Consider the following 18920-nt stretch of genomic DNA (forward strand, 5'->3'; position numbering starts at 1 on the left):
CGATCCCATTTACGATTGCACCAAGAACCATAAAATACCTAGGAATAAACCTAACCAAGATGTAATAGATCTGTATGCTGAAAACTATAGAAAACTTATGAAAGAAGTTGAATAAGACACAAAGAAATGGAAATACACTCCATGCTCATGGATTGGAAGAATAAATATTGCTAAAATGTCAATACTATCCAAAGCAATCTACACATCCAATGCAATCCCAATCAAAATTGCACCAGCATTCTTCTCAGAGCTAGAACAAACAATCATAAAATTTGAATGGAACCACAAAAGACCCTGAATAGCCAAAGTGATGCTGAAAAAGAAAACCAAAGCGGGAGGCATCACAATCCCGGACTTTAGCCTCTACTATAAAGCTGTAATCAGCAAGACAGTATGGTATTGGCACAAAAACAGGCCAATGGAATAAAATAGACCAATTGGAATTGGACCAATGGAATAAAATAGAGAACCCAGAATTGGATCCACAAATGTATGGCCAACTAATCTTTGACAAAGCAGGAAAGAGTATCCAATGGAAAAAAGACAGTATCTTTAACAAATGGTGCTGAGAGAACTGGACAGCAACATGCAGAAGAATGAACCTGGGCCACTTTTTTACACTGTACACAAAAATAAACTCAAAATGGATGAAAGACCTAAACGTGAGACAGGAAACCATCAAAACCCTAGAGGAGAAAACAGGCAACAACCTCTTTGACCTGAGCTGCAGCAAACTCTTACTTGCTACATGTCTGAAGGCAAAGGAAATAAAAGCAAAAATGAAGTATTGGAACCTCATCAAGATAAAAAGTTTCTGCACTGCAAAAGAAACAATCAACAAACTGAAAGGCAACTGATGGAATGGAAGAATATATTTGCAAATGACAGATTAGATAAAGGCTTAGTATCCAAAATCTATAAAGAACTTACCAAACTCCACACCCAAAAAACAAATAATCCTGTAAAGAGATGGGCAGAAGACATGAGTAGACACTCTGCCACAGAAGACATCCAGATGGCCAACAGACACATGAAAAGATGCTCAGCATCACTCACATCATCAGGGAAATACAAATTAAAACCGCATTGAGGTACCATCTCACACCAGTCAGAGTAGGTAAAATTAACAACTCAGGAAACAACAGATGTTGGTGAGGATATGGAGAAATGGGAACCCTCTTGCACTGTTGGTGGGAATGCAAACTGGTGCAGCCACTCTAGAAAACAGTCTGGAGGTTCCTCAAAAAATTAAAAATAGAATTATCCTATGACACAGCAATAGCACTACTAGGAATTTATCAAAAGGACACAGGAGTGCTGATTCATAGGGGCACATGTATCCCAATGTCCATAGTAGCACCATCATGGAAAGATTCACTAATTATGGAAAGAGCCCAAATGTTCGTCAACTGATGAATGGATAAAGAAGATGTGGTTTATATATACAATGGAATACTACTTGGCAATGAGAAAGAATGAAATCTTGCCATTTGCAACAGTGTGGATGGAACTGGAGGGTATTATGCTAAGTGAAATAAGTCAGGCAAAGTAAGATATCATATGTTTTCACTCATATGTGGAATTTGAGAAACTTAACAGAAGACCATGGGGGAAGGAAACAGGGAAAAATAGTTTCAAACAGAGAGGAAGGCAAACCGTAAGAGACTCTTAAATACAGAGAACACACTGATGGTTGGATGGGAGAGAGGGGAAAATGGGTGATGAGCATTGAGGAGGGCACTTGTTGGGATGAGTACTGGGTGTTGTATGTAAGCGATAAATCATGTGGATCTACTCCTGAACCCAAGAGCACACTGTATACACTGTATGTTAGCTAACTTGACAAAAAATTGTATGTAATAAATAAATACATAAATTAATTTAAAAAGACAAAATCCTTAGGGTAGTCACATTAGGAGACCTAGTTAGTCTTTTTGCTTGGACATGGAAGTAACAGCCCAAAAAACAGGTACAACAGGGAAGAACCAAACTCCTGGTCCCCTGAAACACAGGATGAGCCACGTGGTATCAGGCAGCTGGTGAAAAATGGAGACCGCTTCTTGTTTTGTAGCTTATTTATAAAGCCCAAGTAACCTCCATCTTGTTGAAGGGGACCTTGAATCTTTGTAATAGAACTGATCCCAGCTTTGATTAAATACCTTTACTGTGAATTTATAAAGCACCTGAATTTATAAAATGTGGCTGTTGCAAAGCCAAATTGTGCAGAGAAATCTGACTCATGATGACAAACCCAACCAAGCACAGAAGAAACAATCATTTCCTATTCCACTCAGGTTGCTGAGGTTGCTATCTTTTTCATTTATCTTAAATTTCTTTTGGCTTTAATGCTAATTGTTTCAAATAAGGAGTGAATATAGAATAAACATGGCCTTTTTTTAAATTAGCTATTAAATCCTATAGGACTAACGTTTCCATTTTCCATTTCCTGTCTTCTGTCCCAGTTAAACACAATTATGAAATGATGTACAGCTTGATTCAATCAGCTCACTCAAAAGATATATATATATATATATATATATATATATATATCTTTTTTTCTGGATAGTAAACTAAAATATATTCATTGTGAAGGAAATGTAGAAACTCCACAAAGGCCAAAGAAGAAAGAAAAGTCTCTCACTGCCCCACCAGAGAAATAAACAGTATTAATATGTTGGTGAAGACTACTCCTACACTTTCATATGCATTTGTATGTTTTATCCAATCAGGACGATAATATACATATTGCTGTTATGATCACACTGTAAAGTCATTCAATTTCTTTCTCCATATGATTTTTAATGACTGTATAGTTTTTTCCAAGTGGTTAATTTAGATAACCAATCTCTAATTGTTGACCATTTGGGTTGTTTTGAGGTATTTTCACTATTTTAACACTTCAGGGAACATTCCTGTACACACATTTGGGCACAACCATGATTATTTCTCAAGGATAAATTCCTAGGAGGAAAGTTTCTGTACAAATGGCATGTTTATTTTAAAAGGTAATTTTTTTTTTACTTTGTAGAACCATCACAACTACAACAAAATGACGATTCTGGTAATTATTTTTCAAATGACTGATTTGCCAAGTATTCAGTAAGTTCTAACATTTTAGCTTCCAGTCTCTACCTCTCTCACTGTCTTTCATGTCTGAAGGAAATGTAAAAATCTTTTGTCAAGAACATGTGTCTATGTTTTTAGTTTGGGAAACATGGTGGCCATAACCACATGCCATGAAAGTAAAATGTTCAGTAAAGTCCCATATATTTGCACATCTAACACAGAGTCGAAGCTCAAAAACTTCTTCTTGAATAAATGAATGAAGGAATGGTTATCTGGTAAGGATTACATCAATTTGCATCCCCACCAATGAGAGGAACTTACACCTTATAACTTCAGTCAGCCAACTTTTGGGCAAAAATTCTATGTATTCCATGTATGCTCAATTGTTTAAGAAAATATATTTTAATTAAGCAATAAAGCTATCTAAAGGAATCACTCAGTCTCACCAAAGTTAAAAAGCATGTGATGTTAATTTATATACTCTATGTTTCATTCTAGAACAGCACTGACCAACAGAAATATGATGTAAGCCACTTATATAATTTTAAAATTTTTAGTAGCCACATTAAAAACAAATAAGAGCTGATTGGAATTAATTTTAATAATATATTTTATTTGATCCAGTATGTCTAAAATATTATCACTTCAACATGTAGTAAATAAATATAGAAAATGTTAAAATTTTACATTCTCTTCTTCATACTAAGTCTTCAAAATCTAGCGTTTTATACTTATAGCACACCACAACTCAGACACTAAATTTTCATCATAAATACTTGACCCATGTTTAGATTTCATAACATTTACAGTTGTTCCATACCCAAAGTGTTCCAAATACTCGCAACTCAAGTTGTTCCAAATATACTACAAAGTTTTCCAAAAACTAAATCAAGTATCAGTTTTTTTATTTTAATTTAAATAAAACAAAAATCAGTTCCTCAGTAGTCATTTTTCAAATGCTCAGTAGCCAAACATGGCTACTGGCTGCTATACTGGACAGCATTGCAGAGGCCAGCCCTTTAAATGAGTATGGCCTATTAGCATTTAACAAGTTATCATATAAATTAGATCTTATTATCCCTGTTTTCAGATAAGGACATGGAGGCTCTGAGAAGTTATCTTTTGTGTAAGATCACACAGCTAGGAATTCGTTAAGATTCAAATCTAGGCATGCAGACCCCAGAGGCTGAATCCTTTCCCCCATCCCACCAGCTGGAAAAATAGCAAAATGGAACATCTGTGTTAGGTGTGCAAATATTTAGGACTTTCCAAGACACTTTGCTTTCATGGCATATGGTTATGGCTACCATGTTACCCAAATTAAAAACAGAGACACATGGTTCTGACAAAAGATTTTTGCACCTCTTTCAGGTATGAAGACAGTGAGAGAGACATAGTTTGGAAATGAAAATATTGGAATTTGATGACATTTCAATAGTTTGTGGCAGTTGTTTCCAACTTCTTTTAAGCAGAAGAACCCTTTTGTCCCTGAGATCTTAGATAGAACCCCAATATATAAAATCAACAAATGTGAAGCTGCCCTATGAAATCATAGGTAAGGGCCCCCAGAGGATCAACAGCCACTCCACATGCCCCCTGTCACTCCCTCCCCTTACCATAGCAGCCCCTGAGGCAACACCCCAGAACCTTAGGACCCCATGAAATGGCATTTATAAACAACTTTCAGAAAGGACTTCTGCTTTCAGAAAGATAGAGTGGGTGTACTTTGCCCTATTTCACCCACTAAGTAAAGCTTAAAACTGTTGGACATTATATATAAAACAAATATAAGGAGATTCAGAAAAGTAGAGAAGAAGGTAGACAAGCTAGTGATCTTGAGGCCTGAAAAACAACATGGTGGTGAGTTCCTGGTTTTTTGCTTTTGGTTTTTGCTTCAACTATATCAATTTAGGTACTGGGGAATCTGGCAAACTGAAACTCCAATGGGCATGAACCAAAAGAAGCCCCCAAGGAAAGCCTACCTTCTCTAACCAAAGAAAGGATCCCAAAATGGACAACCAAGAAGGACAGAAAACTTTTAGACAATAACCACTCTACCCCAGATAAACACCAGAGAAAACACTGCAGCCTCCATGCCCATCTTCATCAGCAAAGGCCAAGTGGGAAATCCATACTTCTACACTCGCCAGGCTGTAAACAAGGACCACAAGTCCCCCAACAGGCTGTTATCAGAGAAGGCCAAATGAGGAGCCAGGACTTTCATCTCTGCTGGGCAGTAAAAAGGCTCACCAACCTTCTGGTGTCAGTGGAGACCATGTGGGGAACCTGGACTTCCACTTCTACCTGTCAGTAATGAGGCACCACCCCTTCCCCATTGGAGTTGTGTCAAAGCGGGTCTAGCAAAGAGTTAAGGCTTTTACCACCACCCAGTGGTAATGAGGCCTCCCACCCATGATGTCAGTGGAATGTATGTGGGGAGCAGTAAAGAGGCATTCTTGTTCCTCCCAGCCAGGGTGGTATTGGCAGAGGCCCGGTGGGAAAGGAACATAACTCCCACCTCAACCTAGCAGTAATGAGGAGGCCTCTCCACCCAGGTGTGAATGGAAGCCAAAGGAGAAACTGGATCTCTACCCCCACCTAGCAGTAACAAGGCAGCACACCTCTCTTCTCCCTGCCAGAGTGATATCAAAAGAGGTCAGCTAAAACAGAAACTTCAAATAAGATCCACCATTTCATTACATAATACCAAACATATCCAAGTTTCAACAGAGAATCACCTGTCACACCAAGAACCAGAAAATCTCAACTTGAAAAAGACAGTCAACAGACACCATCACTGAAATGACACAGATGTTAGGATTATCTGACAAGGATTTTTTTTTAAGTTTATTTATTTATTTTGATAGTGGAGTAGGGGCAAAGAGAGAGGGCAAGAGAGAGAATCTCAAGCAGGCTCCGCACTGACAGCACAGAGTCTGATACGGGGCTCAAACCCACAAAGCCATGAGATCATGACCTGAGCCTAAACCAAGAGTCGAACGCTTCACCAACTGAGCCACCCAGGCACCCCTGACAAGGATTTTAAACCAGCCATAATAAAAATCATTCAATGAACAATTATGAACATGCTTTAAATGAATGAAAAATTAGAAAGTGTCAGCAAAGTAAGAGAAGACATAAAGAAGAAACAAATGGAAATTTTAGAAGTGAAAATACACTAACCAATATTAAAAATTCACTGGATGAGCTCAACAGCAGAATGTAAAAGATGTACAAGAGAACTGGTGAACTGGAAGACAGAATGGTAAAAAAATTACTCAATCTGAACAGCAGAGAGAAAGTCTACTAAAAAAAATTAATGATAGAACCCGAGGAACCTGTGGGACTATAACAAATAATCTAATATTCATATCATCAGAGTCTAAAAAGGGAGGAGAAAAGTCAGGCTTAAGAAATATTTGAAGAAATAATGGCTAAAACTTTTCCAAATTTAGCAAGACACAAGCAGATTCAAGAAGCTGAGCAAACCCCAAATGGGAATTTCACACAAAGACACATCATAGTCAAACTTCTGAAAATAAAAGACAATGGAAAAATCATGAAAATAGCCAAGAAAGAAATGACACATTACCTACAGGGGTAAAACAATTCAAATGACAGAAAATTTCTCATAAAAAACTGGGCAGGTCAAAAGATTTCTCAAGTGCTGGAGAAAAAAATGAACTGCCAATCCAGAATTCTACATCCAATGAAAATAAACTTCAAGAATAAAGGAAGAAATAAAGATATTCTCAGATCAAGGAAAACAAAAGAGAATGTGTCACTAGCAGACCCATGCTAAAATAACGATGAAAGGAAATTCTCTAAACAGAAAGGAAATGATAAAATGAATCTTGGAACATCAGGGAGGAAGTAAGAATAATTGAAAGGATAAAAATATGGGTAAATAAAATAGACCTTTCTTCTTCTCTTGAGTTTTCCAAGCTTTGTGTGACAGTTGAACCAAAAATTATAATGCTGTCTGGTGCAGTTCTCAATGTGTGTAGAAGAAATATTTAAGACAATTATATTATAAATGGAAGAGGGTAAAGGGAGTTAAAGAGAAGTAAGATTTCTATACTTCACACAGACTGGTGAAATGTTGATACTAGCAGACTATAATAAGTTATGTATATGTAATGTACATATTAAAGCAACCATTTAAAAAGTTATTCAGAGAGATATACTATGAAACACAATACATCAAACACAAATAAATCACAAAAACATAAATAACTCAAAATGGAATTCTAAAGAATATTCAAGTAACCCACAGGAAAACAGGAAAAAACAAAACAGAGTAAACAGAACAAAAAATAGTGACAATACCAACTTCTTTCAAGGGTGTAGAGTAAGTGGATCTCTCTTACACTGCTGGTACGAATGAAAAACTGTACAGCCCTGCTAGAAAATACTTCCACAGTTTCTTAAAAAACTAAACATATATTTACCTTATGACCCAGCAATCTCACTCCTGGGCATTTATCATAGAGAAATGGAGACTTAAAACTACACAAAAACCTGTGTATGATTTTTCATAGCAGCTTTATTTGTAATAACCAAAACCCAGAAACAATTAAAATGTTCTAAATAGGTGACTGGTTAAACTGTGGTACCTCCATACCATGGAATACTACTTAGCAATAAAAAGAAACAAACTCTCAATATACACAACAATTTGGGGCGCCTGGGTGGCTCAGTTGGTTAAGCATCCGACTTCGGCTCAGGTTATGATCTCACGGTTTATGAGTTTGAGCCCCGTATTGGGCTCTGTGCTGACAGCTCAGACCTTGGAACCTGCTTCAGATTCTGTGTCTCCCTCTCTCTCTTCCCCTCCCCTGCTCATGCTCTGTCTTTCAAAAATAAATAAATGTTAATACACACACACACACACACACACACACACACACACACCAATTTGGATGGATCTCAAGGGCACTATGCTGAGTGAAAAAGGCGATCTCAAAAGGTCACAGTCTGTATGATTCCATTTATGTAACATTCTCAAGATGACAAAAGGATAGAGATGGGAAACAGCTTAGTGATTGCCAAGGGTTAGGATGGGGTGGGGAGCGTGGTGAGTAGAACCATATAGGGATAGTATGGGGGAAATCTTTGAGGTGATGGAACAGTTCTGTATCTTGATTGTGGTTCTTCCAGTTGATCATTATTTCAAAATAAAAAGTAGAAAAAAAACAGAAGTCAGACTGAACCATTATCAAATGGTGGAAAGAATGTGGAGTAACTGTAACTTTCATGTGCCTTGTAGAGGAGTATAAATTGATATAATCACTTTGGTAAACAGTTTGGCCATTCCTACTAAAGCTAAGTGTGTGTGTGTGTGTGTGTGTGTGTGTGTGTGTGTTTACTCTCAGAGTAAACCTTTTGGCTTGAGATAAACACACACACACACACACACACACACACACACACAGATACCTTTTAGTTTGACAACTCCACCCCTCAATATATATTCAAGTGAAATGAGATCATATGTCCACCAAAAGATGTGTAAAAGAATGCTCATGGTACTTTTATTCATAATATCCCCAAATTAGAAATAATTCAAATATCCATGAACATTAAAATGGATGAGCAAACTGAATTATATTCATACAATGGAAATGAGACAGTCATAAAAAGAACAGACTACTGTTACACACAACCACATAGAGGAATGTTAGAGACATTTTGCTATGAAAAGAAGCCAGACACAAAAGAACACACATTGTATGATTCTATTCAGCCGAAATTCAAAAACTAACAGAACGCAACTGATACAGATGGTAGAGGTCAGAACATTGATTATCTCAGGAGATGGGTATGGTTATTGACTTAGAGAGGGCATGAAGGAACCTTCTCAGGCTATGGAAATGATCTATATCTTATTCTGGGTGGGGTCTACATGGGTGTATACCTTTGTAGAAATTCATCAAGCTGTACACTTAAGATCGTAGCACTTTAGTTTATGCAAGGAAAACCTCAATAAAAAGTAGCAAACAAACAAGAAATGACAAACCAAATCACTAGTATTGGGAGACTGTTCTGCAGTGTCCAGGCTATTGAGTCACTGTGAATGGGGCCTAAAGCGAGGAGCTGTGTGTGATGGACACAGACACACCTTCCTGTGCTTTGGGGCCTGTAGCATGGAATGCCCTTCCCACCTCTGCCACCTCCCCTAGTGGAATCACATAAGCCCCAAATCTGGTGTCTCTGACTCTTCAACCCAAGCAGTGGTTATGTTTTAGTACATTTACGTACCTTTTTAAAAATGTTTATTTATTCTGAGAGATAGAGCATTGTGTGGTGGGGAGAGGCAGAGAGAGAGAGGGAGAGAGAGAATCCCAGGCAGGCTCCACACTGTCAGCACAGAGCCTGACACAGGGCTCAGCCTCATGAACCATGAGATCATGATCTGAGCCAAAACCAAGTCAGACACTTGACCAACTGAGCCACCCAGGTGCCCCAATTTACTTACCTTTACTAAAGAAGTTATCATACCTTGAGTAAAAATCTGCAAATATTTGCAGAGAGATATGTGGCACAGTGCTTAGCCATGTGGGCTGTGGAATCAGATTATATTGCCTGGGTTTGAATTCTTATTCTGTCACCTACTAACCTTACTGTGGGCAAGACTTAAATTCTGTAGCTTTTCACTTTCCACCTTACAGTGGGTATGATATCCAATAAACTCCAAATTAAAGATAGGTGAAATAGGTGTAATATGCCAGTCTCTCACTCTTAGGGACAAGAAGCAAATCTGATTCATTCCTGTGTCCCTAACAATCCAATGCTTGCCACACAGCAAATGACCAGGATAGCCTAATGGTTAAAAGAAAAGACCTGGAGCCACAGAGACTTGGGCTAACATAGTACTAGAAGTCTTAGCCTCAGCAATTAGACAACAAAGAGAAATAAAAGGCATCCAAATCAGCAAGGAAGAAATAAAACTTTCCGTATTAAAAGATGACATGATAGTCTATATAGAAAACCCAAAGACTCCACCAAAAAATTGCTAGAACTGATACACAAATTCTGCAAAGTCGCAGGATACAAAATCAATGTACAGAAATCTGTTGCATTTGTATACACCAATAATGAAGCAGCAGAAAGAGAAATCAAGGAATTGATCCCATTCACAATTAGACCAAAACCACAGGATCCCTAGGAATAAACCTAACCAAAGAGGCAGAAGATCTGTACTTTGAAAACTCTAGAACACGTAGGAAAGAAATTGAAGAGGACACAAAGAAATGGAAAGACATTCCATGCTCACAGATTGGAAGAACAAACAATGTTAAAATGTCTATACTACCCAAAGCAATCTACACATATAATGCAATCCCTATCAAAATACCACCAGCATTTTTCACAGACCTCAAACAAATAATCCTAAAAGTGGTATGGAACCACAAAAGACCCCAAATATCCAAAGTAATCCTAAAAAAAAAGAAAGAAAATCAAGAAGCATCATGATTCCAGACTTCAAGCTATATTACAAAGTCAACAAGAGAGTATGGTCCTGGCACAAAAACAGACACACAGATCAATGGAACAGAATAGAAAACACAGAAATGGACCCATAACTGTATGACCAACTCATCTTTGACAAAGCAGGAAAGAATATCCAATGGAAAAAAGATAGTCTCTTCAACAAATGGTGATGGGAGTGGGGGCTCCTGGGTGGCTCAGTTAGTTGAGCACTAATTTTGGCTCAGGTCATAATCTCACAATTGGTGAGTTTGAGCCCTGCGTCAAGCTCTGTGCTGACAGCTCAGAGCCTGGAGCGTACTTTGGATCCTGTGTCTCCCTCTTTCCCTGCCCCTCTCCCTGTTCATGCTTTGTCTCTATCTCAAAAATAAAATAAACATAAAAAATTTTTTAAAATGTTGTTGGAAAAACTGGATGGCAAAATGCAGTAGAATGAAACTGGACCACTTTCTTACACCATACACAAAAATAAATTCAAAATGGATGAAATACCTAGATGTGAGACAGGAAGCCATCAAATCCTAGAGGAGAACACAGGCAGCAACCTCTTTGACCTCGGCCATAGCAACTTCTTACTAGACACATTGCCAAAGGCAAGAGAAACAAAAGCAAATATGAACTGTTGGGACTTCATGAAGATAAATAGCTTCTGCACAGTGAAAGAAACAATCAACAAAACTAAAAGGTAGCCTACAGAATGAGAGAAGACACCTACAAATGATATATCTGATAAAGAGCTAGTATCCAAAATCTATAAAGAACTGATCAAACTCAACACCCGAATAACAAATAATCCAGTAGAGAGGGGCAGAAAACATGAATAGACATTTTTACAAAGAAGACATTCACATAGCTAATGGACACATTAAAGGTGCTCAACATCACTCATCATCAGGGAAATACAAATCAAAACCACAGTGAGATACCACCTCACACCTGTCAGAATGACTAAAATTAACACAAGAAACAACAGGTGTTGGTGAGGATGCGGAGAAAGCATCTGTTGGTGGGAATGCAAAGTGGTGCAGCCAATCTGTAGAACAGTTTGGAGGTTCCTCGAAAAGCTAAAAATAAAACTACCCTACAATCCAGAAACTGTACTACTAGGTATTTACCCAAAGGAAACAAAAATACAGATTTGAAGGGACACATGCACCTCGATGTTTACAGCAGCATTATCAACAATAGACAACCTATGGAAAGAGCCCATATTTCCATCGATTGATGAATGGATAAAGAATATGTGGGGTGTGTGTGTGTGTGTGTGTATAATATATATGTGTGTATAATATACACACACACAATGGCATATTACTTAGCTATCAAAAAAATGAAATCTTGCCACTTTCAACGACGTGGATAGAGCTAGAGTGTATTATGCTAAGCAAAATAAGATACATACCACATGATTTCACTCATATGTGGAATTTAAGAAACAAAACAGACGAACATATGGGAAGGGAAAAAAAAGAGAGAGGAAAACAAACCATAAGAGAGTCTTAATGATAGAGAACAAACTGAGGGTTGATGGAGGGATGTGGGAGGAGGGGGATAGGCTGGATGGGTGATGGATATTAAGGAGGGCACTTGTGTGAGCACTGGGTGCTGTAGGTAAGTGATGAATCACTGCTGAATTCTACTCCTGAAACCAACATTGCACCATATGTTAACTAACTAGAATTTAAATAAAAATTCGAAAAGAAAAAAAAGCCAGCTCTACCACTTACCAGCTGTGTGGCTTTGGGCATATAACTAAACCTGTCCTTTTTTAAAGCTTTTTTTAATGTTTATTTATTTTTGAGATAGAGAGAGAGAGCTAACACAAGTCGGGGAGGGGCAGAAAGAGGGAGACAGAGGATCTGAAGCAGGCCTCACGCTGTGAGCAGAGAGCCCCATGCGGGGCTCGAACCCACAAACTGTGAGATCATGAACTGAGCTGAAACCAAGAGTTGGATGCTTAACTAAGACACCCAGGTGCCCATAAACCTCTCTGATATCAATCTCCTTCTCATTGATTATAAAATAAGAGAACAAAATGACAATTCATAGAAAATGCTCAGCACAGTATCTAGTGCATAGTAGAAGCTCAAAAATATTAACCTTAAAATAAATATTTAACTGAATTGAACCATCACGAGATTGTAGTTGAATCTACAGTATGAACAACTATACTTCTCTGAGTAATCTGAACCTAAAGTCTGTGTGGGTTTAGAAGAAAATATTTGCCCTCAGAGTATCCATCATAGCTGAAATGGATAATGTATTATTAAGGGGAGAGAAACTTCTTTTACTTCAGACTCGGCCTCTGTGGGGAGAGGAGATGTAAAGTGTCCCTTCCACTGGAGCAAGATGGGTGGGCCAGAAGGAGGGGGACAAAGAACTGTCCTTTCCATCCCCTCCTTGTGGATACAGGCAAACTACTGGAGGCTAGTGTGTGGCACTGGGCCCACTGAGGGGTATTGATTTGTTCTTTCCAGGAAGAAATGCACATTAGTCATTTTTTAATAGGCTGTCTTGTTCTGGAAGGCAACTCCTGTGACTTTGAAATAATGCACTTGTGTGGTTTAGGTATTGCTTGCTTTGGAGGGAAGGTATGCTGTTTTGATTAAGTGGGTACACAGGAGACCTCTGTTCTCGGTCCCATGATTAATGGAGGAAATGTCCTTAGTCCTGTTCTCTGCCTGTTCCTTGCTTGACTCTTATGTATCCCATCTCCCCAGAGCTCGCTATGACAAATAACTTGTTCTATGGTGCTCTCTTCTCCCATTCAGTCAAGTGTGTCATTCTACATGCGGAGTTGAAAAGTTCCTAGTCCAGTATCACTTGCCTGGCACTGGTCACTTTCCTAAACACTTCTGCATCACCATATTATTTTGTCCTCACGACAAAAACCCAGTGAGGTCACATACTGACCTGTTCCACTGCCAAGGAAAGTAAGGCACAGGCAGTAGAAAATGGAGGACAGAAAGAATGAGAGATAGCCACCCTGAAGAAGGAGGAGCCATGGAGACATTTAGGACCTAATTGATCATTTATTACATAGTCATACTGTATAGCAGATGGTGCTTTTTCTACTAAGAAAAATAGATATATTGAACACTAGGAATGTCAGATACTTAAAAACACTTTTCCCAAAATGCACTGGCACAACTTTATAGAATAGGGATTCCAAAAAATTGTACTAAATATAATTTCCTATATCTGTGAGTTTATTCATTAATTATCTCTATAAATACCTACTGCATGCCTCTTCAGTATAAGACACACTGGAGAAATGGACAAATGAAGAAAACCATGTGACCTCAAGAAGATTATCATACACAGTAGAGGAGATTTTAAGGTACATAAATAAAACCGAGTATGGCAAGTGACTTTAGGTTTTCAGAGGAGGGAGAGGCCTATGAAAATAGCAAGCAGTCCTGGGGAGCTTTTCATAAAAGGCAGTGTGAGCCTTTATGAAAGGCTGTGAGGAGTTCAGAATTGCATGCATGAAGAGGGTATGAGACCCCACCAGAGAAAGGAGCTGCCATAAATGAACGCGTCAGAAGCCGGAAAGCACAGGCCTTTCTCCAAGTGTCAGAATGACTACAGCTGGGCCTGTTACTAGTGAGGCGTATTTTAGAATGCTTCAGAGAAGGAACATGAAGTAACTTCTCTCATAATGTGGGTTCTGCCCACTTGGTTTATGCGTTGTGCAAATTCAGAGCAGCGTTTGTGTGCTTTCTGAAAGCACTGGTGCAATTCTCTGCAGCAGGGATGTGGCAGAGGAAACTCTCCTAATCATATATGGATGCTAGTTTTAGTATAAATTAGTCCCAGTGAAGCTCACAAATAGGGCCTGATTGGACTTTGCACCTTCTGACTCTAGAAATTATTTGGTCTAGAAGGCTGCTTTGAAAACCACCTGGGGTTTCCAGCCAAGCAGGTTTTGTACCCTCCAAGATGTGTGTTGCCTTGTTTGGTGAGCCTGAATGTGGATAGCTGTACAGTTCTGGGCTGACAGCTCACCTACTCTGGATTTGTCCCAGGCAGCTGTTCTCCTGGCTATCTTTGCTAGATGACCTTTTCTATTGTTGCTTCTACTCGAAGGATAAACCTGGAAATGAGGTGTAAACTCCCTTCCCAGCAGGCTGTAGGACCGGGGGATTAGGATGCCACCTGGTCTATGCCCTCACAGAATTACTGACCTCAGTGGCCTGGAATGACCTCTGCAGTTATTTTTAAGCCAAGTAGTTGAAAATTAGTCATCACCTAGAATTTAGTATGTGTTTCTTGGCTTCCTAACAGAACACTGTGCTCAGTACATATGTAATATATTTACCCTTGGATGCAACATATAATAAAATAGTGCTGTTTTGTAATAGTTACTCATATTATAGTCCAGGATGATGGATCATCTTGAGCTTTAGATGCTCACTTTGGTCTCAAAAGGAAATTGATTCAAAGATCTTTTCCCACAGGTGTGCTTGGGTCAGGATGGGCCCTTATCTAGATGCCCTCCCTCACAAACCAAGATCCAACAGGGTTTTATCCTATATCAGCAAGAGGGATACAAGAGGTCTTCTAGCTTAGGGGGAGTGTCCACAGGATCAAGACTTGTTAATTTCCAGGTCCTATATTGCCTTCAGGATGACTAGTTTGGCCCCCGACCCCTACTCTGCCCAGCTACTTGGCTCCTGTGGATTCTTTGGTTCTTTACTACAAAGTCACTATTTGACACTCTGTCTCTTGCCTTCCTGGCTAGTCAGTCTCTCTGGTTGTCAGCTCTGTTATACCTTCCCTGGAGCTCCTACAGTCTTTCCACAAAGGGACCATTTACCCAGCTCCTGACCCCTGGTTCTGTCTTCACCATGGACCTAACTAAATCTCAGCATCTTATAGGAGAACCACATGGCCCATTTCTTCCCAACCTTTTTTTCTCCTTCATATGGTTCTGATCCTTGCCTCAGCCCTGTAGACATGGCTACATGTCTTATCTTTGCAAACCTCCACTGCCTGTGTTGGTAAATGACACCATGTCTACATGTAAAATCTTTATGACTCAGCATCCCCACTCCTAGGTATCTATCTAAAAGAACTGATGGGGGGTGGCACCTGGGTGGCTCAGTCAGTTAAGTGTCCAACTCTTGATTTCAGCTTGGGTCATGATCTCATGGATCATGAGTTCAAGCCCTACATTGGGCTCTGCACTAACAGCGTAGAACTTGCTTGGGATTCTCTGTCTCCCTTTCTCTCTCTGCCCCTTCTCTCTCTCTCTCTCTCTCTCTCTCTCTCTCTCTGTCTCTCTCTGTCTCTCAAAAATAAATAAAAACATTTTATAAAAATAATAAATAAATAAATAAATAAATAAATAAATAAATAAATAACTGATGGGGCGCCTGGTGACTCACTCAGTTAAGCATCCAAGTCTTGATTTCAGCTCAGGTCATGATCTTGCATGCAGTTCGTGTGTTCCAGCCCTGCATTGGGCTGTGCTCTGACAGCACGGAGCCTACTTGGGATTCCCTGCCTCCCTCTCTCTTTGCACCTCCCCCACTTGTGCACATGCATGTATGCATGTACACATACTCTCTCTCTCAAAATAAATAAACATTAAAAAATCAAAAAATAGAAGAACTGAAAGTAGGGACTTCAACAGATTTCTATACGTGAATGATCATAGCAGCACTATTCACAACAACCAAAAAGTAGGAACAACTCAAGTGTCCATGGACAGATGAATGAATAAACAAAATGTAGTCTATACATACAATGTAATATTATTCACCCATAAAAAAGAAAGAAGTTCTGACGTGTTATAACATGGATGAACTTTGAAAACACTATGGTGAGTGAAAGAAGCCAGACACAAAGGAAAAATATATTGTATGATCGCACCTATATGAAATATCTAGAATAGGCATATTCATAGATATAGGAAGTAGAGGGGTGCCTGGGTGTAGTTCAGTCAGTTAAACATCCAACTCTTGATCTCGGCTCAGGTCATGATCTCATGGTTTGTGAGTTCAAGCCCTATGTCACCCTCTGCACTAATAGTGTGGAACCTGCTTGGTATTCTATCTCTCCCTCTCTCTACCCCTCCTCTGCTAACTCACACACACACATGTTTTTTTTCTCTCTCTCTCTTTCTCTCTCTCTCTCAAATAAATAAACTTTAAAAAAAAAAGAAAGAAAGAAAGAGCGGGGCACCCAGGTGTTGGGTTAAGCACCTGACTTCGGCTCGGGTCATGATCTCATGGTTCATGACTTAAAGCCCCACATCAGGCTCCATGCTGTTAGCACAGAGCCCACATTGGATCCTCCATCCCCCTCTCTCTCTCTGTCCATCTCTCTCTCTCTTTCTCTCTGTCTCTCAAAAATAAATAAATAAATAAACGTTAAAAATAAAAGAAAAAGAAATAGGAAGCATAATAGAGGTTACCAGGGTTGGGGGAGGAGGGAATGAGGAGCTGTTGCTTAATGGGTATAGTTTATACTGGGGATGATGAAAAGTTTTGGTGATGGGTACACAGGATTGTGAATGTTATTAATGCCAATGAAATGTACACTTAAAAATGATTAACATGACAAATACTATGCACATTTTACCACAACTTTAAAAACTATTTTTAAAAAAGTCTCTATTAGCAGCCCAGTATGAGTTACCCCAAAAGGGCTTTCTTCTTTTGGTGCCCTGCACCCACTTTGCCTCTCAGTACATTTGTGGAGAGTAGTTGGCACATAGAAGTGCACAGATATGAAAAACAGATGAGCTTAACTAAGGATAGAATTGACCATATACTAAAGGCCTCGCCATTTCCAGCAGAGTTTATTCAGCAGGACTGCCACAGCCTTGCAGAGTTACAAAGACAAATGTACTCATAAGGGAAAGAGTCAAGGCCTACATCTCTTAAGAGAGCAGAGAACAGCGGCAGAGTAAATTTAAAAGGAGAGGAGGTACCTTGCATATCCCAGAAAGCAGGAACACAGAGTTCACAGCCCCACTCTCATTCTTCAAGCTTCCTTCTGTATCAGCACAATCATAGGAGAAACCTTGTCCCTGAACAGCCATTCTGTTCCTGGCACCATTGCTTCCCCAAGAGGGCAGTGTCTCTGGAATTTGTCCAAGAGCAAAATGGATTTTTAGGGATCAAAGACTTAATTCACATAAAAAGCAAGGTTTACAGCTGGGAAGAATTACTATGTAGTGCTTTTTTCCTCTCCTTTCTGTAATTTATTTCTGGCGTGTTAGAAAGCCCTAGGGGAAAATTAATGTGATTTGTTCAAAATTAAGACTGGCTCCAGTGAAATTTTCATTATACTCCCCAAACCTCAAAATTAAAAAGACACCATGAGTACTTATAGAAATGTCCCTCAGTGCTCTAAATAATTTCTTTAAGGTGTACTCTGTAATTTTTATTGTGTCCCTGAGTTTAAAATTCACTTCCTAAAATATGTGAATGACAGTATCAGGCAAAGGATGGACACTCCATTTTGTACACAGAAAACAGAAACCTAGGAATGAACAGTAGCAGCCTGCTTTGATTTGTTTGTGGGAGAGGCGGGACTAGAGCCAAAACCTCCTAATTCTTAAAATCCAGGCCTCTTTTCAGAAATACTGTTCTGAACAGATATAATGCAGGGATTAAGATCAGGTTTCTTGGCTAAGGTCAAAATGACAAGTCAGCAGCATGAAAAATTCTGAGGAGTGAGGGATAAAGCACCCTGAACTCAAAATCTTCAGGATGGAGAGGAGCAGTTTCTAGACCTTAACTTTCCAAGCTGTGTGGGTCCCAGCCAGTGTGGGCCTAGCTACAAGACATGATGGGATATTGCCTCAGCCAAAGGCCTATCAGGGAAGCATGAGTAAGGCAGAACTGGGCAGGACTGGGACTAAGGGATCTGACCTTGCCTTGGGTGGCCTGTAGTTTAAATCAAAATGTTCTAAATAATAGGGAAGCCTTAGGTCTAGAAGGGCATCAACACAGTGAATGGGACACCATGGCAGGAATATCTGAGTAGATTCTGCATGTGAGAACAGGTAAGTAGGGCATCCTTGGGTCTCAGCCAGTGGCTGAAGATAGTCAACTCCAGCACCTTGGAGAGAGAGATAAATGTAAAAGCTGGTAAAGCTATCAAAGCCTGGTCAAACAAGGGCCTGCCTCCTGGCCAAAGGGTACACAAATCAGGAGAAAAGACAGCAGTTCAGGTACACAAACTAGACACACAGGGTGAGAGTTAAAGCATAATTTGGAAATACTTCTAGCTATAAGTAACAGAAAAACAGCTAACAGTGGCTTAAACCTTAAGAGCATTTATTGTTTAAGCAGTCCCAAAATTCGTTCAGGAGCTCAACAAGGACATAGAGATTTCAGGTTTTTTCC

The 18920-nt window shown here is 39.3% G+C and overlaps 1 protein-coding gene across 1 annotated transcript in view; it reads right to left on the bottom strand.

Moving 5' to 3' along the window:
* SMPX (small muscle protein X-linked) overlaps positions 1-17598 on the bottom strand; it is a 72763-nt gene extending 55165 nt beyond the window's left edge. The window contains exon 1 of the mRNA XM_042974776.1: positions 17498-17598. The gene's annotated coding sequence lies outside the window, so the exon portion shown is untranslated. The remainder of the gene's footprint in view (positions 1-17497) is intronic.
* Positions 17599-18920: the final 1322 nt, after the last annotated feature.

This window comes from Panthera tigris, chromosome X, assembly GCF_018350195.1.
Source record: "Panthera tigris isolate Pti1 chromosome X, P.tigris_Pti1_mat1.1, whole genome shotgun sequence".
Taxonomy (NCBI): Eukaryota; Metazoa; Chordata; class Mammalia; order Carnivora; family Felidae; genus Panthera; species Panthera tigris.